We start from the raw sequence: 24732 nt of genomic DNA, 5'->3' as shown, positions 1-24732 counted from the left end.
GCAGCCAGATTCCGCATCCATGACCGTCTCTATGGATGACATATAACAGCCTAGCATTGTAAACACAGACTGGTGGTATTCGGCAGCTCTACTGGCATGAATGTTACATTCTAGTTATGGCTCTGCAGGATATGTCACATCTATAGGGTTTGCCCAGGATCTAAAAATAAAATGTAATTGGGCAGATTTATTAGGGCAGTCTTATATATAGACAGCATAAAGTTAGTGAGGCAGTCTGAAAATGCATGAAACATACTTGATAGATTTGGTGCATTTTTAGTGCACGTTTGACTCGGCTTCCTACGTTATACCGCCTCTTGGCTGGGGTACTTTAGAGCAGTTTTTTGCATCTAAACACTAGCACATGACAGTGTTAAATTGGTGCATTTCACAACTTGATAAACTGTTGCCTCCTTTTCTACATACTCAAAGGCACAACTTTCTGTTCTTTTGGTGGAAATTAGAGATGAGCCAGTATACTCGCTAAGGCACATTTCTTGAGCAAGTAGTGCCTTAGCCGAGTATCTCCCCGCTCGTCTCTAAAGATTCGGGGGCTGGCGCCGGTGACAGATGAGTTGCGGCGGGGAGCGGTGGGGAGAGAGGGAGAGAGAGATCTCCCCTCCGTTCCTCCCCGCTCTCCCCCGCCGCTCCGACGAGCGGGGAGATACTCGGCTAAGGCACTACTCACTTGAGTAATGTGCCTTAGCGAGTATACTCGCTCATCTCTAGTTGAAATCATTAAAGAAATTATCTAAAATGATTTGTACCAAACGTTTGACACAACTAATGCCGGACACAACAGGACTAGTAAATCGGCCCATTGAGCTGAAAATTTTAAATAAAAAAATATTGCAATATACTTCCCCCCTTGATTCTGTGCCATTCTATGGGCATCACTCCCATTTTTTTTCTTGTTTACTCAGCTTACTGTAAAAACAAAAAGTCTATGTGACATGACATCGCATGAAGAATCGTCCATTGAAAATTGCACACATTTTCAATTTTTGCTTCGGACTAATAGGTTTTCAGATATTTTGGTATCTCCACTTTCGGAAAAAAATCACAACTCTTTTATTTCTTTGCTACTTGAGGGCTTGTTTTTTGCTTGATGAGTTGTACTTTTCAATAGTATGACTTAACATATAATGTATTAGAAAATGTTTAAAAATTTCTAAGTGGGCGGGTGGGTTTTGCTTTTACAGCATGCAATACAAATGATGCGTTTTCTTTATTCTGTGTCAGTAGGATTACGGTGATACTAAGTTGATATCATTTTTTTATGTGGCACCACTTAGAAAAAATAAAATACCTGTCTGTTGCCATGTTTTGAGTCCCATAACATTTTATTTTTCTATCAGTGCAGCTGTATGAGGGCTCCTTTTTACAGGGTGAACTGTAGTTTTTATTGCTACCATTTTGGGGTACATATGACTTTTTGATTGCATTTTAGTCAATTTCTTCTTTAAGACAAAGTGACCAAAAATATGGCACTGCATATTTTGTTCTGATGGCATACACCGTCTGGGATTAATAATGTGATATTTCAATAGATTGGACCTCTATGGACGCAGTGTTTTTTAATGTGAAGATTGGGAAAAGTCTTTTTTAATTTTTTTTTGTATTTAAAAAGTCTTTGTTTTACTTATTTTTACTCTTCCTTTTCAGTCACTATAGGGCACTTGAAATCGCAATTGTTTGATTGCTTAGACAGAATAATGCAGTACTATGGTATACTGTATATTAACAGGCATCCAATTACTAACCTCACCAATCTCTTTGCATGGGGGAAAGTTCAGGATAGTAAAGAAGGATAAAATATCAAGCCTTATTATAAACTGTAGCGACTTCAGATGCATTTCGGATGGTGTGCCCTTAATTGTAGCTACAATTAAGGATATATCATCTGAAACACGACAGCGGTCAGTATTTTGGACATATGGTGCTTTTGGTTTTAACCCTTTGCAATTGAATTTGTATCCTTAGAGCTTACTCTTTTTCTGCCATTATACAACGGCGCTATATGCTGGCTAAAGCCAGTACTGCATGAGGTGACACGTTGGATAGCTCTGACAGCAGAGAGGCTGGCAATAAACAGTAAGAGAACCCTGACGGACATCTTCCAACATCGGAGCTGTACAGCCTTAAATCATAATGTCTTCAGAGGTCAGACAGTGGATTGGAAAGGGTTAATACATTATAATATAATTTTAAGTTTTATCTTCTTTCGCTATGCTGGATAAGTGTATAGACACTGGGCTGATGTACTGAAGTCCTTGTGTGTGTTCCTGAGGACTGTTTGCAGTGGAGCTGGTTATCTTCTCTTTCTTCACAGAGGCATTTAGGACATTTAAATCCTGATCGATCAAGACATTCTAATGACAGTGTCAGAATTGACAGCATAATTTATAGGGTTAACAGGCAGGATCGGTATTCTACCTGACCCCGGCTGTTGTGGGCCGATACCTGCTGTGTATGGAGTGCGCTTGGCTTCTGAGTCCGCTCCATACTCCGCATATACTGTGCACATCTATATACGACCTAACTGCACGGGTCATAAGCAGTTATGATGTACATAGCCGAATGGCTGATGAATAGGGGGTTAATTGCATTCTGACTTGTGAAAAATATAATGTTGAGTCCAGAAAAAGAAACGTTTAGCCAGTAGAACAAAATGTAACAAAAACAAAATAATGTAGATATGATACATTTTAATGGTTGACAAAAAGGCATGAGGCTACTGCAAGCTTTCGAGGCAACTTATCTTCTCATCACAAAGTTTATTTTTACATCCTCTTCCAGGATAGCATCTACGTAATGTAAGCGGTAAAAAGGGGGTCTGTATATAACTGATTACCTACTAGAATTTCGTAGGCTTGTGTGAGTAAAGAGGAAGAATGCTGACCATGTACGTTGTAGCCTTGGAGCTCCAGTCATGTCAGGTATATAGTTTAGCTGAGCTATATGTAGACTTGTACACTTAGCCCTAAAAATAGTCTGCCAAATTATACTCAACACCCTACTGGTGCCAGGTTTTAGGTAAATCTCTCAGTCAGTATATCATGTAAGACTTCGTCACATTGTATTTGTTCATAGTTTGCTTAGGTTGCTCACAAGCCTTACCGTCAATATTGTATTATTAGTACCAAGAAACCTTTATTGCAGTACTTTTGGCTGATCTCTTTTACAGGCCGAAATCTTTGAAGAATTTGGATTTTTATGTTCCATCTAAAAGGTCACACATTTTTAATTGTTACAGAAGACTAATAGGCTGTGAGCTAGTTACATTGCAGCCTTACTTATCAAAAAGATAATGTTGAGTCTAGAAATATCACCATACACACCAATGTTCACATAGATACATATTTTGCCATTACTCTATCCAGCAATATAAGTATTAATGTAGATGATAATTTGATTCCATAAAAGATCCTCATGATAACATTGCGCCTTACAAAAATCAAAAAAGACACATTGTCAACAGAGTCTCTCAATAATTCATGGGGTCCCTCAGCAGCTTATCTAGACTTACTGTAGGGGATAGCAAGGCATAGTCCTTTCTCTTTCATTTCTGATCTGGCACCGGAAAGCGTTGTTCAAATGCCCTATCATAGGGCCAACCTCTCAAGCGATAAAGAGGGGGGATCTGACAAACAAGCCACACCATATTTTTTGCTTGAAACAATACCAACGGTTTATTTTTACAGACCACCAGTAGGGATGAGTGGAACAGGTTACCATGGGAGGTGGTGAGTTCTCCTTCAATGGAAGTGTTTAAACAAAGGCTGGACAGACAGCTGTCTGGGATGACTTAGTGATCCTGCACTGAGCAGGGGGTTGGACCCGATGACCCTGGAGGTCCCTTCCAACTCTACCATTCTATCATTCTATGTGATGAATGGTAACAGTCTCTTGGTGCTCTGTATCGTGGTAGTACAGGACCGATGGCATTGGCAGCCTAGTTTCTCTCCTAGAGCAGATGAGAGACAAGATGCAGCTTGCCCAAAAAAGGTTCTAGTGTTTTTCTTCAGATGCCTGAACTCAAGTTACCCAGGGAGCACTTAGGGTTAAGTGCTTGTAGGCTCACGAAGGCCCGAAGAAGCATGTAGCAAAAGCTCAGGCCTTCCAGAGAGCCTCTCACAAACAATGCTGCAACACACTACACCGCCTTCTGGCAGAGCACAAAGACAAAATTTACAGTCAGGCTCTATCACTTAATGAGACATTATCCAGCATGCCTGGCTCATCCCACAGCAGCGACCTAAAGGCCCATTAAGACACAACAATTATCACTTAAAAATCACTCAAAAGCCATCTTTTGAGCGATAATCGTTGCGTCTAAACGCGTGAACCATTATGCACTGTTCGTTCATCGATCATTTCTAGCAAGATAGAAATTAGCGATGAGCCTTTTCAGCGGGCGACGCTGATAGTATTCTTTCAGCTGGTATCCTGATGGCAGTTCTCAGCGGGACACCAGCTGAAAGCGCCAAGAACAATGCAGCTGTTGGCATATTCACTATCCCACTCCACCTGCATAACTCGTAAGTAGCTAATTAGCTACTCAGAGTTATGCAAAGATGATCGCCCAAAACTGTCACTCAAACTGTCCTTTGAGTGATTTTTGAGCGATCATCAGTCCGTGTAAATGGGCTTTAACAATCCAACAAAATTATTAAAGCAGTCGCATAACTAATAAAATAACATTATTATGGGGGACCCTTCAACCCTCTTGCAAGGGCAGTCTCAGGCTTTCTTCCTGTACACCATTTACATAAATACTAACATCATTAGTGCTTTGAATATTAGGAAATATTTGTATATGCGTGAACACTGACACTAATGGCTATATTAGCTCATTCAAGGCCACCACAACAGTGCTGTACAAAAATCAGAAAAGAAAAGGTTGTCATTAGAATACCTCAGTAGTGCAGCCTCAGGCTTTGGACCTGTATTTTCAAGTAATCAAACCTCAGTGAAAACGTCAAATCTTACTTTCATAATAGAGCCATGATAGTTTTGACAGATTCATTTACAAATAGATCCAAACAAATCCTGATTGATTTGCAATAGGATCCAGTGGATTTCCATCACTGTTTTTTACATTTTTGATAGCAAAAACTGATCCTGGTGGTAAAGGCAAAAAAAAATGCCAGTGTGAATAGAGACTTAAAGGTACATGTACATGGGTGATTTAAAAGTTGGGCGCAACTTGCATCAGAAAGCACTAGGACATCCCATTTGTGTGGATGAGGCCAGAAATTGGAAAACCTGGAGGAGACCCAAACCCACCACTGAACAAATATACAAATTCTATGCACAACTGCTCATCCACAGAGTGGTGGACCAGGCAAACTCACAGAGGAGGGCAGCCAAGCACTGAAGTGTCAGACACGTAATAATCTCCTCTCCTCTGTTGTATCACTCAATAAAACATTCCAAATTGCCTATGGAAGTGACTTCAGTGCAAGAATTGTGCATCTGGAGCTTTTGAAATGGGTTTCCATGGTTGAGCAGCTGCACTAAGGTCACTATGCTCAATGCAAAGCATCAACTGGAGGGGTGTAAAGCATGCTGGCACCGGACCCTGGAACAGTGAAACTGTGTTCTTTAGAGTGATAATAGTAATAATCATCTTTAATTATTTATATAGTGTCAACATACTCTACAGCAAAATCAGAGGGAACATGAACACACAAAACAGGATATTGCATATATTATTAACCCAATAAATACTCACAGGACCTTACAATCCATGAGGAAATAAGTTACACAAGAGATACAAGTGCTTGTTCTTTACAATAGTCCAGCCAACTTTTAAACTAATTAGACAGTATATGAAGGCAGGGGCATAGCTAAAGGCCCATGGGTGCGGGTGTGAGACAGCAGCTTGGGTCCCCCCAACTCCACTTCATGGCTGTAACTCGTCCATCACTTTTAGTTGCATTGCTGGACTTTTAAGTGACCCATCGATGCTGCATCAGCAGTCAAGGGCTTTTCCCAGGCACCAGCCACAAGACATATGCTTTGCTTCCCCCATAGAAATATATTATCCATACACACATTAGAGGCATAATTATTATTATTATATGTTATCTCAATTGTATATATTATTATGCTAACACATCAAGGCTTCACACAGTATCCACTTGCAAAACCACTACATCTCACTTGCGAATCCACACAGAAAATGTCGGAAATTCTGCATGTGGATCTTGCCCACTGATAGGGCTAAATCCACGTGCAAAATTTTCAAGCGCTTCCATGTGGAAACATCTGAAGAAGTGACATGTCCTGATTTTCCAGGTGGATTCTGTATGGAAAATTCCACTGTGAACGCACCCTTACAGTTCTGTCATTCCCCTTCCCAAATTACACAGAATACCTCAAGTAGTTTTCTCCATTCTCCTTATTACACAGGATGCCCCATCAGCCCCTTTGTCATTTAGAATACTGCTTTTGTGTCCCGTCCCCTTCCTCCCTCCCTCATCATATGGGATGTCCCTTCATGCCTGGCCCCTCTTCTATCCCTTGTCACACAATACGTTACTTGCTCTTGCATGGGCTTAGGGGCGGGTCGCGATTGCGACCCTAGTGATCCCTATAGATATGTCACTGTTAGAGGATCGGGCCACAATTGAGGTAGGAGTCACACCCTCTCCACCAGAGCACCCTCTGGTTTTACTGGTCACTTGAAAACTGGCATTATGGTGATTGCTTCAGTCTGTGCTGCAGCAGGTGTCCTCCATAGGGTCAATTTTGGCCTTTTCGGACATATCAGGAACTAGAGTCATTAACGCCTCATGTCCGTGGTCTGGCCCCCATAATATGGGCTGGGGTCGGTGTTAGTTTCCTTATACTGTACCTGGGACATGATACGCAGCCAGGAACGTCAGGGATACTCAGTATACTGATGGTTGCCAGATATATTTGCTGCTTACAACTTTTAATAACAGGGACTATAAATGATATTAGAATAGAAAAACAGTGAGGACAGCGCTCCTCTTGCAAATATCCAGAAGACACAATTTCGTGTAATAAAAATTAGAGGTGACTTACCCGGTGTGAGTAGAGGGTACTACCCCTGAATGGCAGACCCTTCCACTCCACACCTCCAAGTCCTGGTTGGCACATACACTCAACCGGCGAATGTCGGTAGAAGTCAATGAACTGGTGAGTGTATTCCTTCAATGACCCCCCGTAAAACGAGGAGGAGCGTGCTCGAGCTTGTTGTATCCCCAAAAAACCAGGGGATGCAACTCCTTAACAAGGAATGCAAATGGAGGAATGAACAAAAAGTATCTCAAGCGCTCTGAAAGAACATTCGGGTCTAAATATAAATGCAGGAGATTCCTGCTAAATTTATTAATAAATAAATAAAACCATGGCACAGGAAAAATGCCTATGGCTAATCTTACAGAAATATACAGATATGCAACGCGTTTCGTCGCCCCTGTGGCGACTTTCTCAAGCATAAAGATAACACTCACAAATAGCCATATATATACATAAAATCAAACACTTACATTTAAAAATTAACCAATCCTGGTGCCTCTATCCATAACCTTCAGAGCGTCCTTGTAGCAAAGGGCGCGCTGAAAATTGCCGCCCTGCACGGTCCATAGGACTTCCGGGTTGCGGCTGCTTCATGGCAAACGTCATGACGCCTGAAGCGTCATGACTGACGTCCAATACATATACATGGGCTAGTCAACCCACGGGACTCCATACGGAGGTGTGATGCACTGACGTACTTACTTCCTCGGTCATGTGACCGCACCTAGAATGTATCAGTTGCTATAGTTACCTACCCCGTGACCAGTCACAAGCGACGTACCGGGAATGTACCTAGACTAGTGAATCCACGGAACTCCCTGTGGTGATGTGATGCAATGACGTCCTGGCGTCCTCGGTCATGTGACCGCACCTGAAGTGTATCTGTTACTATAGCTACATAGCCCGTGCCTGGTTACAAAGCATATTTATACATAGAAGGCAAAAAACCCTCCGTAACTCATTTTTGCCAATGTAAGGGCACATATACTAATATATTCCACCCAATTTTGAAAAGTTCCTATATCTCCACAGACCTACTATAAATTACACCTAATCCAAGGGAGAAGAATGGATTAGGTGTAATTTATAGTAGGTCTGTGGAGATATAGGAACTTTTCAAAATTGGGTGGAATATATTAGTATATGTGCCCTTACATTGGCAAAAATGAGTTACGGAGGGTTTTTTGCCTTCTATGTATAAATATGCTTTGTAACCAGGCACGGGCTATGTAGCTATAGTAACAGATACACTTCAGGTGCGGTCACATGACCGAGGACGCCAGGACGTCATTGCATCACATCACCACAGGGAGTTCCGTGGATTCACTAGTCTAGGTACATTCCCGGTACGTCGCTTGTGACTGGTCACGGGGTAGGTAACTATAGCAACTGATACATTCTAGGTGCGGTCACATGACCGAGGAAGTAAGTACGTCAGTGCATCACACCTCCGTATGGAGTCCCGTGGGTTGACTAGCCCATGTATATGTATTGGACGTCAGTCATGACGCTTCAGGCGTCATGACGTTTGCCATGAAGCAGCCGCAACCCGGAAGTCCTATGGACCGTGCAGGGCGGCAATTTTCAGCGCGCCCTTTGCTACAAGGACGCTCTGAAGGTTATGGATAGAGGCACCAGGATTGGTTAATTTTTAAATGTAAGTGTTTGATTTTATGTATATATATGGCTATTTGTGAGTGTTATCTTTATGCTTGAGAAAGTCGCCACAGGGGCGACGAAACGCGTTGCATATCTGTATATTTCTGTAAGATTAGCCATAGGCATTTTTCCTGTGCCATGGTTTTATTTATTTATTAATAAATTTAGCAGGAATCTCCTGCATTTATATTTAGACCCGAATGTTCTTTCAGAGCGCTTGAGATACTTTTTGTTCATTCCTCCATAAATGATATTAGGCTGCACAATGGGTTTAACAATCCAGAACTGGTGGCATCAAAGATATTCCATCAGCAACAACGTAAAGCCATAGTTGGTTAAAGTCTATACAACAACAACAATAAGGCTATACCTGACTGGAGTTCTGGTTTTCTTTTTGATAACTCTGATCCAAAAGGCTTTTCCTAACCTAGCACAGCCTTGCTAATTATCAGAAGTTAAAGTAGAGAAGTCCTTATACTCGCACACCCGGTGAGTGATGTCCTGGCCAGATGTCAGCCGATTCTAAACAGCTATCAGGGAGAAAAGTCTCTGAATGAGCCCTCTCCTCTCTGAGGTGTAAGGAATCTGTGTCACTTGTTTCCTGCCCATAGGGCCTGCTTGGTCCCGGTAGCCCGTTGGGTCCATAACACGGAGTGCAGGGGAGCTGCCCGCTAACCTTCTTGCTCCATACGATGCCTGCCACATACAGATAGAAAGTGCATTAGGGTGTATGGGGTGTGGGGTATACGTGGGATGAAGATGGTCAGGGAATATGTAGAAAAGGGGTTAATGGGAAAAACTTAGATTAGGAAATGTGATTAATCACATTTCATTATCTAACAGTCTAAGTTTTGGGCGTATGACCAGAGAACACTACCTACTGCAATGCATAGTGCCTATGGTAAAATTTGGCAGAGGAGAAATCAAGGTATGGGACGGCTTACCAGAGTTTTTTTGCTAGGCCTCTTTTTCCAGTATTGGTGCTATAGCATACAAAGACATTTTATACAATTGTTAGTTTGGGAAGGCTCTCTCCAGCTCCAGCATGTCTGTACTCAAGTGCACAAAACAAGGTTCATAAATGCATGGCATGATGTGTTTGATGTGGAGCAATTTAAGTGGCTGTGCAAAGCTCTGATTTCAACTCCATCCAACACTTTTGGGATGAACTGAAACTCTTGTTGTGAACCAAACCTTCATGTTCAGCATCTGTGCCTGACCTTACAAAAATGATCTTATGGATGAACGTGCGCAGATTCCCACATCTCAATCACTGTTATAAAGACCAGTATAAAGGGTCGGAAATTGATTTGAAGAAATGCTGCCATCCAATATGTGGTGCTACAGAGGTATTGTTTCAACTTCCTTATTTGCATATATTTCCCAGAGGAGCATGCATGGCCTTATAAGTCTTCTTACTCACCTTCTAGGTGTTCTCCGAAGGAAAGATGATACCCCTCCCAACCCAGAATCACACAGACACACTCCAAAATCTTGTGAAAAGTCTTCACAGTTAAGTGGAGGTTGTCACAGCTGTAAAACAGGGCCCAGCTTTATATTGACACCCATGGTTTTGGAATATGATGTTTAACAAGCTCATACACAGTAGGTGTGATGATCAGGTGTCCACATATTTTTTGCTCGATAGTGTTCACTTTAGAAATGTAGGTTCTCAATTTCACTGCCCAAGACTCCTGACTATCTGCAAATTGCCTGGTAAGACACAAGCCCTTTTAACCCAATGGAAGTCATTGCATGACACTGACAACGTGTTTCTGGGAATTGCTCACTTAGAGATAGCATAAATCTATCTAATGACTGATTCATGAAACCCGATTCACAAATTCCTCATCTTCCACGTCAGACAACTGTTGAGGTTCTTCGTCACAGCTTGGACTAAGATGTTCTGGGCCTATTTCCAGAGCTCGCCACCACGCTGTAAACCAAAGCATGAGGAGCCAGCATTGGATCTTATAACCTGTGAATATCTGTCTGACAACTGGTATCGTCACTTAGCACAAGAGTAGAGAACAAAAAATGTTGGGGAATCCCGAAAGAGAATGTCTCCAGTAAGCGATCCTGGTGGTTTCTGAAGTCATTGTCCCCTCTACATTGTCTTTGAGTGTCCGCATTATTCAGCTAGTGTAGAGTCCGCCTTATTCAGCTAGTGGTATCCAGAAACAATCCAGACGTTCTCAGTAGCTACTGAGAGGGACCACATATGTCTGTTTTTTTGGCTCTGTGTTGCACATAGCTCTGTATTGTTTTGCTTCTTCTTGGCAAGTGCTCATGGTCATCATATGATTGGGTGCGTGGAATTGTGTTCTATTTCGGGCATCATATGGATCTAGTTGTTAAAACACAAATCTAGTGACTCTTCGCTGGCAATTACAAACATTATATAATAATGTTTATATGTTTTCACAATATTAATGCAGCACATATATATTTTTGGAATGAAAAGGTTATACCAAGATAGAAATTTATCAGTTATCCATTGGATAGGTAATAAGAGTCTGTTCGGTGGAAGACTCCTTGCTGAGACCCTCCACTGATTCTGAGAGCAGGGTTCCCGTGTCCCCCTCTCCTTGATCAATAATTTTTTATTGAACAGTTTCAAAAATACAAATGTGAAGGCGGTTTCAAAGTGAATACAAGTTCATATAGAAATCAATGGTAATAAATAGAGATGAGCGAGCACCCAAATGCTCGGGTCCACGTTATTCGAGTCGAGCTTTTCGTAAAATTCGAGAGCTCTACTCGAGTAGCGAACCCCATTGACTACAATGGGAGACTCGAACATTTTTGTATGTGGAACGCATGGTCCCGAGCTTTTGTTTAGTTTTTTTCATGGTTTGTGTTTCTCTCTCTCTCTTCCTCTCCCTTTCCCTCTCCTCCTTCCCCTTCCTGCCAGACCAAAAATATTCAAATGACGCGCGCTGCGTCGCAGCAGGGAGGGGCCAAAACAGGCACGTTACAGCGGGGAGGAGCCAATAGCTGGGGTGGGATCGAATGTAATTTGATGCTCGTTTGAGTAGCGAGCACCATCGAGTACGCTAATACTCGAACGAGCATCAAGCTCGCCAGAGTATGTTCGCTCAACTCTAGTAATAAACCATAGCAATATAAAGTAGTTGACCTCAGCATTACTGATCTATTATGATAATTAGAGCAAAGGTGACAAAGTCAATGTTGAAAGTTGCAACTTGATAGCTAATGGGACACTAGAAAAAAGAAGAGCAAGGGGTGGGGGAGTAAGGGAGAAAAAAAGGGAGCCTTGCCAATTCGATGCCCAAGACCAAAGGAGATAAAATAAAATCAAGTAACATTATTACCCTGTCGGAGATTAAATTGGCAACTGTAGATGAGCATATTGGCTCCACGGGAGCCAAATGTTTTAGATTGCCTAAATAGGCTTTGGAGAACTCCAAAAACTCAACGCTATAATCTTGTAAATCATGAGCAAGACCATTAAGTATCCAAAGCACCCAAAATTGACTAGCAGCCATAAAAACATGCCCTGTCCCCGTCTTCTGTCACTGCAGGGATGATTCTCTCACCCTCAGCGATGTCAGATCCCCCCAATCAATTATTTATCACCTGTCCTATGAATAGTTGATAAAAGCCTATCTTGGCACAATGCCTTTAATGATCAGACTTTTTTGTAGAAATTTTTATATGGGTTATGGGCTATTTCAATTGTTTTCATAGTTTTTTTTCTTTCTTTATTACTTTTTTAAACTTTCTATTTTTTGTTACAAATTGTCTCTCAAAATTAAGCACTGTGTATATAAGGTTTCACCCAGTTTCTGCCTTCTAGACATCAGAACTTCGGATGAACGCATGGCCGTCATTAGGGAAGCATACATGGTATTCTAATCTGAAGCCCGAGCTAATTAATCCAAAGAAGGAGGCCACACTAGCCTGTTAAATGCCACCCATTTCTGAGATTCACTCTATGGGGTTCTAACAGTGACATTTCAGTTCTATTTAATAAGCAATAATATGCATCCACGAGGACCATTGATTTCACCACACCCAGTTAATCTTCTATCCTCTTCTCCAAGGACCTGCAAATTTATGATATCAGCCTAAGAGGGTGTAAATTTATGATATGAGCCTGAGAGGGTGCATAAAGATCAGATTATTCCCTCTTCTCTTCCTACCAGAATAGCCCTGCATAGAAGGGGAATAACATGATAGTTATGCTGTGTTATGATCATGTTATCCTTTCAACATACTCCTTCAGATGCTCATCAACTGCATATTATAGAGGTCCAAGATGTAGAAGGATGTGGTAGAGAGTTCAATGGGCCTTAGCCATCTAACTCTATGGGGCCTAGAATAGCAGCCCTGACTGCATGCATGTCCCACCAGCTCCAGCTTTACTACACCTCTATAAATGGAACAATTAGTACATGCTTGACCCCTATATTTACAACCATTACTATATACTCTATTGAACTTTTTTTTAACAAATACAATTATATTTAGTGTATTTCTGTGAAAATACATAGAATGAGAGAAAAAATGCGAGCTGACAAATGTTTTAATTTACAGCCTGGTATTGTGGTAACACAATATGATATTAAAATGACCTGTGCCAAATAACATCTAGTTATGCATTGCGGAAACTTACTGTAGCAACTCTATAATATTTGCTCACTCTAGCTTGCTTCTTTCCATATGCAGAAGAGTTTTGCAAGCATGCCTTTGTAAAGAACCACTGGGTTGCAAAGTTTGGGGAGTTTTCCATCATAGACAAAAATGGTATCTTCCTAGCACAGGCGATCATGTTATCATTGGTCAGGGTCTGATTGCTCCTTGATCTCAATAACAAATCCAAACTTTCCTTTGTTGTAAAAAGTTTCAACGTAATATTTGTATATAGAAAGCTGAAGAGAAAATCATCCTTCCCTGGTTGTTCCTACTGAGCAATCCCGACCTGTAGCACTGGAATGTCTGCGGGTCTTATCCAGAGACAACCTGGGAATAAACACTTCTGAAGTACTACTAGTTGGTATTGGGTTTTAGAGCTGCAGACACAAGATTCAAAGCAGAACCACATTGCAAACTTTAATAACTTTTGATTGTCATTCAATGGACAGCAACTTTACATGACCAGAATATGTCTTTACGTTCCCACATTATATTGGACTTCAATCTCACATGATACCAGTATACATGGTAAATAATACTGAGCAATTTTAGTGTGCTCTTGAAGTTCCTTTTCAAGGGGATCCTTAGTAAACGGGGGAATTTAACTATTGTCAAATTTGACAACACTAAAAATACAGCCCTGGTTCAAGGGATGGCCAGTTTTAGTAGCCCATTGTTCAAATAGTGGCTCTTAGGTACACTGAGCTCTTTTATCCTGCTTCCCTGCTCTTCTCTGTCTAACCCCTTGTGTTTCTCTTCTGTATGTTTGTTCTTGTTTAGGGGTATTGGTGAAGTTCCATTTCGATTCAAACTAATTTGGACTGAACTAGGGATGAGCGAACGTGTCCGTTACGGACACATCCGCACCCGGACACCGGCTTTGCCGAACACTGCAGTGTTCGCGCGTAAGTGTCCGGGTGCCGCCGGGGGGCGGGGAGATGCGCGGCGGCGCGGGCGGCAGTAGCGGGGAACAGGGGGGAGCCCTCTCTCTCTCCCTCTCCCCCCCACTCCCCGCCGCACCCCCCCGCGCTGCCACGGCGGCCCCCGAACTTTTTCGCCCGAACACTGAAGTGTTCGCAAAGTTCGGTGTTCGGGCGAAAAAGGGGCGGAGCCGAACGTGTTCGCTCATCTCTAGACTGAACCAAATTTTTTGCCCAGATTTACCAAACTGAATTTTTGAAAAGTTCGCTCATCACTAGTAAAGGGTTGTAATTAGGGATGAGCGAGTATACTCGCTAAGGCACTACTCGCTCGAGTAATGTGCTTTAGATGAGTATCTCCCCGCTCGTCCCGAAAGATTCAGGTGCCGCCGCAGGGGAGAGCGGGGAGGAACGGAGGGGAGATCTCTCTCTCCCTCTTTCCCGCCCGCTCTCCCCTGCTCCCTGCCGCAACTCACCTGTCAGCTGCGGTGGCCCCCGAACCTTCAGGGGACGAGCAGGGAGATACTCGGCTAAGGCACATTACTCGAGCGTGTAGTGCCTTAGCGAGTATACTCGCTCATCCCTAGTTGTAATAGGTCTTTGCAGAGCTCTATATATCAGAGAATTTTATCCGTTTTCTTTGTTCTCTTTGTTATGGCGGTGATCTTGGTCAGCAGGTTTGCACCAAAATCTTGCAAGATCATCAAGTTGTTGGTGATGTAATTTCTTTAGTTTTGAGGTCTCAGCCCCACTGGAAAGTAATTCATAGGCATATTACAATGGCCATATAGTACATTTCATAGCATAAGACCAGGTTTATAGACTGGGAAGGAACCCACCGACTAGCTGAGGATTGTTTCTTCTTAAGGGCTATTTTGCACGAGCGCTGTCCGTAGCTCGTGGCTATACTGCTCTAAATATCGAGTGAGCGGGTTAATTCAAACTACTTTGAAGTAGCCTATTCACACGATTCGAGGTGCGATATGTGTGCTTTACAGCTCCCATAGGAGTGTATGGAAAGCACGCAGCAATGGTAGGACAGGTCCTATCTTAGCGTGCACCTCGGAGCTGACATGCGAGTTTGCACTCGCATGTCTTATCTTTGTTACATGCGCTAATTCACCGCGTCTAACAATTGTTCATGTGAACACTACTATAGGAACCCACGGGTTCCTATAGAAGCGCTTTCTGTGTGTACCTCTAATGCGTGCCCACAGCTCTCTTCGTAACGAGCTCTTAGGTAAAGAAGTTCTAGTTAATGGGTTAATATAGACTTCTTTTGGGATGTAGCATTATGATTGATGCAATTCTAGGGGTGTATCCAGATATGTATTTAAAAGTGTACTAGTTGAGTATTTAACCCGCATGCTGGGTGTCAAATAGACATATGACAGTACATTATGCTTAAAAATAGTTAAAGGGGTAATCTGGAAAGAAAATTTGTATTGAAATCTGCTTAGCACAGTATAAAAACACAAAAAATTAATACTTACCTCATCTGATCCCCAAAAGCTCCTATTTTAATGGTGCTTGATTCCCTACTGTACTCCCTTTGGCTCCAGGTATGACGTTCCGTCACAGAGACATATGATCACTGCAGCCAGTTGCCAGCTGATCCTGAGGCAGTCAAATGCCCCTGTGACTATCACACAGTCTGGGGCCACTTACACCTTTATTTGATAACCCCAGTTTTTCACCAGCAGTGGGGGCTATCTCTTGATTTGGTCCCTTTCTGAGCATAGCTGTTCAGCATTGATAATCTCTCTGAATCTGCCCTTATTAGCATCCTCCCGTCTGGAGAGGCCATTGTTTTGGCTTTCATATCTTCAATTATAGTCCTACATCACCAACTTTGAGTGATGTTGTCTACTTCTGTTAGACGTAACACCTTTGGAAGCCTTCTTAATACAAACCTCGCCTCCCTTCCGGTTACTGTCTCCGATGTATAGCTTTCTACAGACTTCCTCCTCCTCTAGATTTGTCATATATTAGGTCCTTCGAAGCTGAGCTTAATTTACAGTTCTCTCAGAAGTGGATTGGCAGAAAGCTTTCATGTTACCACACAAAATACCTTTGGCCTGTTTTACACAGGAGAAGAATTATAACAGCTTAACGTGGTGGTATTGGTTTCCCACCTTGCTCCATGGGATATTCTCCTCTGTGCCAGATCAATATTGGCAGTGCATGGATGCCCCTGGAACAGTGCTCCACATTTAGTGGGAGTACAATGTGGTTCTACATTTCTGGACAAGAATTTTTCAGCTTCTTAATAAACTCTCTGGTACTTCTTTGCCAGTGTCACCATATCCTTAGACTTCTGTCCAGGATCCCTGGCTCATTTTTCACCTTGAAAAAAGGTCTTTTTAGATTCTTTCCAATTGCTGCCTTAATCAGGAAATCTTGTGTGCCGCCATCAATAACTGATTGATATCACTAGGGGTTAAAGTGAATTATCTCATGAGAATGAAACATATCTTGGTACATAGTTTAGGAATAGAGATGAGCGAACACGTTCGGCTCCACCCCTTTTTCGCCCGAACACCGAACTTTGCGAACACTTCAGTGTTCGGGCGAAAAAGTTCGGGGGCCGCCGTGGCAGCGCGGGGGGGTGCGGCGGGGAGTGGGGGGGAGAGGGAGAGAGAGAGGGCTCCCCCCTGTTCCCCGCTACTGCCGCCCGCGCCGCCGCGCATCTCCCCGCCCCCCGGCGGCACCCGGACACTTACGCGCGAACACTGCAGTGTTCGGCAAAGCCGGTGTCCGGGTGCGGATGTGTCCGTAACGGACACGTTCGCTCATCCCTATTTAGGAACTTAAGAAAAAATCACCCGTACCCAGGCTGGATGGATTGTTTTCAGAAATGGGTATGCATTGTAAGTGGCGTGGCATACAGCAGGTCCCTTTCCCCCTCCCATCTGGCTCCTCCCCCACCCCATCAGCTTTTTTAAAATTTCATTTCTTGTTTCACTTTTTCTGCTGTTTTTATGTTTCTGGATTCTCTTGCTACCTTTCCACTTGTTTTCCATAGTTTTCCCACAACATAGGTGCTTGATGCTTGGCCTTGCCCGTATTTCTTGTAGTGACTGAATATGTTCTATTATTATATGTGTGTCTTTGTAGTTATATCTTGAATGACGCTCAACTGTGGCTTCACATGGGACGGATTTGGCGCAGAAATTCTGTGCAGCAAATCCGCCCGTGGCTCCTAATCCTGGGATTAGCCAGCCATGTGGATGCAATTTTGCAAAATCTCGTCCACACGGGGTGGCCAATTCATTGCGGCAAAGCCTGGCAAAACTGGCAATGCGGCGCTGAATTGACAGCCGCAGCATGTGAATTCTTTTTTTTCCCCGTTGCAGCCTCACTCCTCTCTATGGGAAGAGAAAGCCGCAAAGGAATATCGGTGGCCGAACTGCTCCAAAACCAGCTGTGTAATGCAGCAGGTTTTGAAGCTGCGGCTTTTTGGTGTGGCCAAGCTGTGAGATTTCCGCGGGATTTCCATAATGTGGAAACCCAGCCTTATAGGACCGCTCTTCTATTCATGGTGTATATTGAATGTTGCAAATCGCAAGTGCAGCGATGCACCACACTTGCAGAAAATCACAGGTTTGCAAGTGCAATATTGGTCCGAGTATCTTGGACTGATATTGCATTCACCTATGTAAATGCACCCTTAAAGGGGTTGTCTCGCGGCAGCAAGTGGGTCTATACACTTCTGTATGGCCATATTAATGCACTTTGTAATATACATCGTGCATTAAATATGAGCCATACAGAAGTTATTCACTTACCTGCTCCGTTGCTAGCGTCCCCGTTGCCATGGTTCCGTCTAACTTCGGTGTCTTCTTGCTTTTTTAGACGCGCTTGCGCAGATGCATCTTCTCTCTTCGGCTGGTCTTGGAAGCATCGGCGTTTTGGCTCCGCCCCCTTGTACGCATCATCGCGTAGCTCCGCCCCATGACGTGTGCCGGTTCCAGCCTCCTGATTGGCTGGAATCGGCATGTGACGGGGGCGGAGCTACGCGATGATGCGTACAAGGGGGCGGAGCCAAAACGCCGATGCTTCCAAGACCAGCCGAAGGGAGAAGATGCATCTGCGCAAGCGCGTCTAAAAAAGCAAGAGGACACCGAAGTTAGACGGAACCATGGCAACGGGGACGCTAGCAACGGAGCAGGTAAGTGAATAACTTCTGTATGGCTCATATTTAATGCACGATGTATATTACAAAGTGCATTAATATGGCCATACAGAAGTGTATAGACCCACTTGCTGCCGCGAGACAACCCCTTTAACCGTTTCCAATCCACTGAAGACATTATGATTTAAGGCTGTACAGCTCTGATGTTGGAAGATACTAGTCTAGGTTCTCTTACAGTATATTGCCAGCCGCTCTGTTGTCGGAGCCTATCCAACATGTCACCTCATGCAGTACTGGTTTTAGCCAGCAGATAGCGCCATTGTATAATGGCAGAAAAAGAGTAAGCCCCCTAGGAAAACCAGGATACAAATTGGATTGGAAAGGGTTAAACTTAATAAAATGTAATAATGAAAAAAGGAACTTTAGAAAAACACATATGACCCATACAATAAATCTTTTACCCCTATTAATTTTAACGATGAACACTGTAGAGAAGAATGAAAAAAAGGAGAAAATGTCAGTTATTTTAATTAATTGCTACCACATACTACTCTAAAAATAATTTACAAAATCAACTATTCCCATAAAAAATAAGGAGTCTAATAACTATGTAGCCTTAAAAATAAAATGTTATGGTAATGTAAGCAGGCCAAAGCCAAAAATATTCCAAAAAAGTCTTAAGGGATTAAGTTGATTCAGGGCAGTTTTTAAGGCACATTGTGAAATGTAGTCATGCTTGATGCTGCCTCTATTTTAATGTTTAGGGATGTAATGCCTACTGTACATTCTTCAGTTTCCTATATCATATTTACAACAGATGGTTATTCTGTTCCAACCAAAATGTTTAATATATACTTGTAGCTGTTCATTACTATTTTACTAAGGACCCTCCTATGAACTCTAGATCCTATAATTACCACATAAAGTGTATATAAAAACATTTTTTTTCAATATTCTTTCTTAATAAGAATACAAAATGTTTGTTGGAACACATAACGAACTGTTTCACAAAGTCAAACTACCCTAGGAGAGCGAAAAAGTTCCCGAAATAAGACATGCTGTGTCTTCTAGACCATGAGGCGTCCTGTGTAATCGCCCTGGCGAGCGGATAATGCAACATTAGTTGTTGCTAGTGTATACCTTTACAGTTTTGTTGTTGTTACCACTATTCATATTTAGGTCATATAAAACACAAATAGAAATTGTGAATTATGTGCTGCGGTCATCTAACCTATGTACAACACAGTAACAAACATTGCTAATTATACCGGCGTGTCATGCGGTTGGCAAAGCTTGTTACTTTATTTAAGCATGGAAGCTTGAATAGTGGAGAGGACTCCTAGAAGGTAAATGAGAGGAACATCTATTCCCTCTTGCAACCAGGCTCCATGAATTACACGGTTGGGTTTACATTTTCTGGAAAGCCTTAACCACTCCAAACCTGAACAAATTCTGGTGAACAGTAATTAATCAAATTATCCCCTTATTGTTTCTCACTCAAGGGAACCGGAGATACGAGGAGCTGTTTGGCAAAGTCTTCCTACTGGGGAGCTGGTGATGACTAGCTCTTTTTCCAACTAGTAGCTCTGGAGTTTTCCGGGATTCAGAAAAAAACCCAAAACAGTTAAAAGGGATTAAAAGTCAATAAAAATTGAATACTCCCGTATCCAGGCCACTCAACATCCAGGATTGCAGCCCCAGTGCCCGACACACGGAAGAAATAGCGGGTGGTTATGTGCCATTCATTGTGCATGTGACTGCTCAGGCTTCAGAGGTGATTCTTCTATAGCTGTTGGCTGAGTGGTCCATGTACAAAGAATGGCACGTTTCTGAACACTGCTGGGATAGGTGAGTATTCAACTTTTTTATTTTAAGCCCTTTTTAACTGATTTTTAAGTCCTGGAAACTCCCTTTAAAGATACATTTTTCACTCAAAGGCTCTGTTTTCTTTAGCAAAGATAAGGCACCACCGTTATTTATTTCCCAATGTGAGGGCATAAACCCAAATCTTAGTTTCCTGTGAAAGGGGCATGAGAGCAGTGATGGGCTCTTAAGGCGTCCAAGTCAGAGGTTTCAGTATATGCCTCACTAGCATCATTTCCTGAAACTCATTATCATAGCTGTTCTATTGAACTGAACTTTCCGTCACTAAGAACCCTATGATGCTAGTCTTTTGGTTAAGATATGACCATTAGTAAATGCCATCACTCATGGATTGCTGGGGACGCTACTGATCCACAGAATGAATGGGCTGCAGCGCTAGTTTACTGTTGTGGCCACAGTTTGGTACCATAATGTGATGCAGTCTTGCCACAAATAATGCCATGCCACCCTCATCCTGGTGAACTGGAATGTTTACTCAGGTTGCAGATCACTCCATAGGAGGGCCAGTATACTTCAAAGGGGTGTTGCAGGTATTTCAACTAATGGCTTATCCTTTGGACCCACTGCTCAGGATCATCATTCATCAGTCGATCGCCTGGCCTGTGGTCAGTGCAGTAGCTGGACGTTGTCATCAGTGGTTAGGGCAGGAAGTTGAAGCACCAGATTCACTCCCATTGAAATCAGTGGGAGTACCGTTCTTCTATTACATTTCACTTAATTTACAATTAATTTGCCATTTTAATGCCACACGATTCGGAGTCTGGATGGGGCTAATATCGTCCAGGAAGTCACACTGCATAACCTGCCATGGAAGCCGACTGAGAAGGAGCACTGGCAGTGTTGGGTTCCGTCTATAATGGAGTAACTCCTGGCAGGTCCTCCATTTAGCAGCTCCACTCTAAACACTCTGCAATTGAGCTGACTACAATGGAATTACTGGTGGTAGGATCTATCAGGAGCAACTCCATTCTAGTCAGTTGGGTAGTGAAATATTTATCTAGAGTGGATTTGCAAAAGGTAGGACGTAACCAGGAGCAACTCCATTTTAGACAATAGCGCCAGACAGCCCAAAGCATTGTGGGAAGTGGCAACACACTGACTGAATTCAGCAGCAGTTTAGCCACTTTCAGTAAAAGAAGAAAGACAATTGCTGCGGAAACCAGATCTGACACGTGCTTATAAGTCACTGACTAGTAGGTGTGCAGGAGGGATTCCCGCAGCAATTACCTATCTTTTTTCATAAAGTGGCTAAAACACTGCTGGATCCAGTATGTGTGTGTCTCCTCATTAAAGGGGTTTTTCGTGTCATAAAAAAAATTGTAGGGGCTTATAATCAAAAAAGTGAAGAAAAAATAAGTACTCGCCTATTCTGGTAGCCCCCCTGTCCAGCACTGCACCCTCAGTGCTCACCGATCGGAACCCAGAAGAACTAGTGGGTGGTCGGGCATTGTGCATATGACTGCTCAGCCAGTTACAGGTTTCAGTGGTTGTGAGAGAATGCTTTCTAAAGCCTGTGAGTGGTTGAGCGGTCATACGCACAACGAACAGCATGTGACCGGCAGCAGTTTCCTCCATACAGTCCACGTTATCTGTAGGATCACTCTCCCGGACGGCTTCTCTCACTCTCTCTACCGGCCAACACTCACTGTTTACTTGTCTGACAAGGCACTCTCTCAATCCTTCCATGGCAGCTTTCAACCTCTATTCCAACTGGGGGTAAACGGGGTATTCTCCATTCACAGCATATGGATATATCGCTTGGCTTCCTCCATATTGGATAGGCCTAGGTGGGCGTATCTCTTGCTCACGGGTAGACTTGTAGACTCCCTCTTTATCTGCTAGCCGACTTGACTCCCCACCCACTCAGACTAGACTCCACCACTTTCTCCTTAGCAAGACCAAAGACAGACAGACTGATCCATTTGCACACCTTGCAAACATATATATCTTTCATGCTCACATGACAACATAGACTACACACAAACTGTTACATTTTCCAGACAGACCTAGACGTTAACCCCTTGCCCGCTGCAACTGTGCAATACATATAAATCACTGACAAGACAATTGCACAGTGCATCCACATTAAAGACATGACAGACATTTAGGGACACATATATGAACAATTATGGAGGGGCCAGATATATATATATACTTCAGGCTACTACACATTATGCACTTGAAGTGTGAAGCAAGAGAGCAAGCTGCAATAACGGTTGTGAGAGAGCGCGAGTGCACTATGTTCCCTGGGACTGCATTATGTAAAATCCCTGGTCAGGGTGGGGGATGAGGACTTGTGGGGACTGTTAGCATGGTGCCATAGTTTTGGGTTGGAGCAAGGCCTTGCAAAGGTTAATGGTTGTAGTGTGATCTATTCATAATGTAAAATATGATATGCTGATGTTTAGAATATTTATGTGATGTTGGTTTAATGGTGCACTAAGGCACATGTTATAGAGCGGTAGTGTGCGATGACCTCTGGATATGAATGACGTCTACAATGTATCGTGCTCTGAGTGAACTGACACCGCACTTACAAGTGTTTGAGGTCAGGGCCTATGGTTAAGGGTGATGTATGTAAAGATTATGACGCAATTAGGCTGAATTCACACTGGGCAAATCCCCGCGGAAATCTCGCGGTTTGGCCACAGCAAAAAAACGCGAGATTTCTGCTGGGAATCCGCTGCTTTAAAACCCACGGCACTTAGGTTTTGAAGTGGACTGGCCACTCGCTTTTTCATTGCGGCATAGAGGAGAGCGCGGCCGCAGCGGAAGAAAAAAAAATGAACATCCTGCAGCCGGCAAATCTCGTCCACATGGCTGGCTAATCCCCGGATTAGCGGCTGCAGGCGGATTTGCTGCGGCGAAATTACGTAGGGAATTTCCGCGGAAAATCCGCCTAGTGTGAACCCAGCCTTAAAGTGATACTGGAAACTTATGTGAAAAAGTTATGTGCCTTGCTGTTTTTAAAGGAGGAGTGAAGGCAATGTATGTAATGGCGATGGACGCTGTTTGATAAAAAAGTATATTTTGTGTCGCGGTAGATATCTTGAGTGCAGTTAATTTTAATAGTTTGTTGCCTAGTTATTATGCAATGTTAAAGTATGCAAACCCTCCTATGGAGTGGAAATATGTTAACTTGGTTCCGGCTCTGTAAAGTTTATTTTGAAAAATATGTGCCGCCTCTATCTCCATCTGTCAGTACCGCACCATCTTGTAACCTGTAACACAGGCATGTACCACCCACCCGTTATACGCAGGTCATTGATTTTAATGGGAGCTACGCCTACAATTACCAGCGCTGGCCATTATACAGGGTCAGAGTAATCTGCTTCTCCTTACCCTGTGCATTGCGGCACTGATGATGGGTACCAGACCAGCTGGTTGGTTGAAAAACACCTTTAAATATAATTAATGCCAGAAACTGGTATGAATTATACCAGAAGCCTACTCCAGCTCATAGCTAGTGTAGGTTTTTTTTTTTAGGTGCTGGTACCAGATCCGCCTTATGTATAAAGAGATGTGCAACTGTTAATAAATCAGGAGCATCTTTCTGCAGCGTAGATTATATAAAGATTGTTAAAAGAAACGCGGGTCTTATTAACCCTTTGCAATCCAATTTTGGATTCAAGTTTTCCTAGGGGGCTTTCTCTTTCTACCATTATACAATGTGGCATCTGCTAGCTAGAGCCAGTACTGCAGTATGCGACATGCTGGAGAGGCACCCGACAACAGAGCGGCCAGTAATATACAGTAAGAATACCCTGCCGGACGTCTTCCAACATCGGAGCTGTACAGCCTTCAATCAGAATGTCTTCAAACATCAGACAGTGGATTAGAAAGGGTTAAATTCCCCCATAGTGCTTATTTGAAGTAACACTTCTCCATCAGGAGGCGCACAGTCTTAATCTGTTACAGAGCTTCAGCTCCGCACGATTCCCTTGTATTTCACAGTGATGGCATCAGCATCTGTGATATCCATCTGCTTCATGGGTATAGTCCCTATAGCTCTGTCCCATTTAGCTTATCTCCTGTAGCTTACAGCTCAATCAGCTCCAAATTTACTTGCTCTACACGAGGGACCACTCTACTCGCTCAGGACCGTCTTTAGTCTTGACAGTAGCACTTGCTCACCATTCCTGGCTGGTCTGCAGTCATTGCAAACTGTTTGCCAACAATCAGTTGCCCATTTCCTTAGCGTCATATCCCATGTGCTAAAAACTCTACATTGCGAGCTCATCTAACTTTTATAACCGTTCATGCCCACCAAGTGGGTGCAACTTAACATCCTTGTTCCAATGCAATCTCTAACTATTCTAAGTTCTAGCAGCTCCTCTGCACATCCGCAACACACTGCTTGGAGGATCTGCAGACCTGGTCATGTACCCCCTACGTCCGGCACACATATTATCATTAATGTGG

The 24732-nt window shown here is 43.0% G+C and overlaps 1 protein-coding gene across 3 annotated transcripts in view; it reads left to right on the top strand.

Annotated features, from left to right (window-relative positions):
• Positions 1–24732, top strand: part of DOK7 (docking protein 7) — a 109358-nt gene that overhangs the window by 33985 nt on the left and 50641 nt on the right. The gene's annotated exons all lie outside the window — the stretch shown is intronic.

The sequence above is a fragment of the Eleutherodactylus coqui genome, chromosome 7 (genome assembly GCF_035609145.1).
Source record: "Eleutherodactylus coqui strain aEleCoq1 chromosome 7, aEleCoq1.hap1, whole genome shotgun sequence".
NCBI lineage: Eukaryota > Metazoa > Chordata > Amphibia > Anura > Eleutherodactylidae > Eleutherodactylus > Eleutherodactylus coqui.
This window is presented reverse-complemented; position numbering and strand designations above follow the sequence as displayed.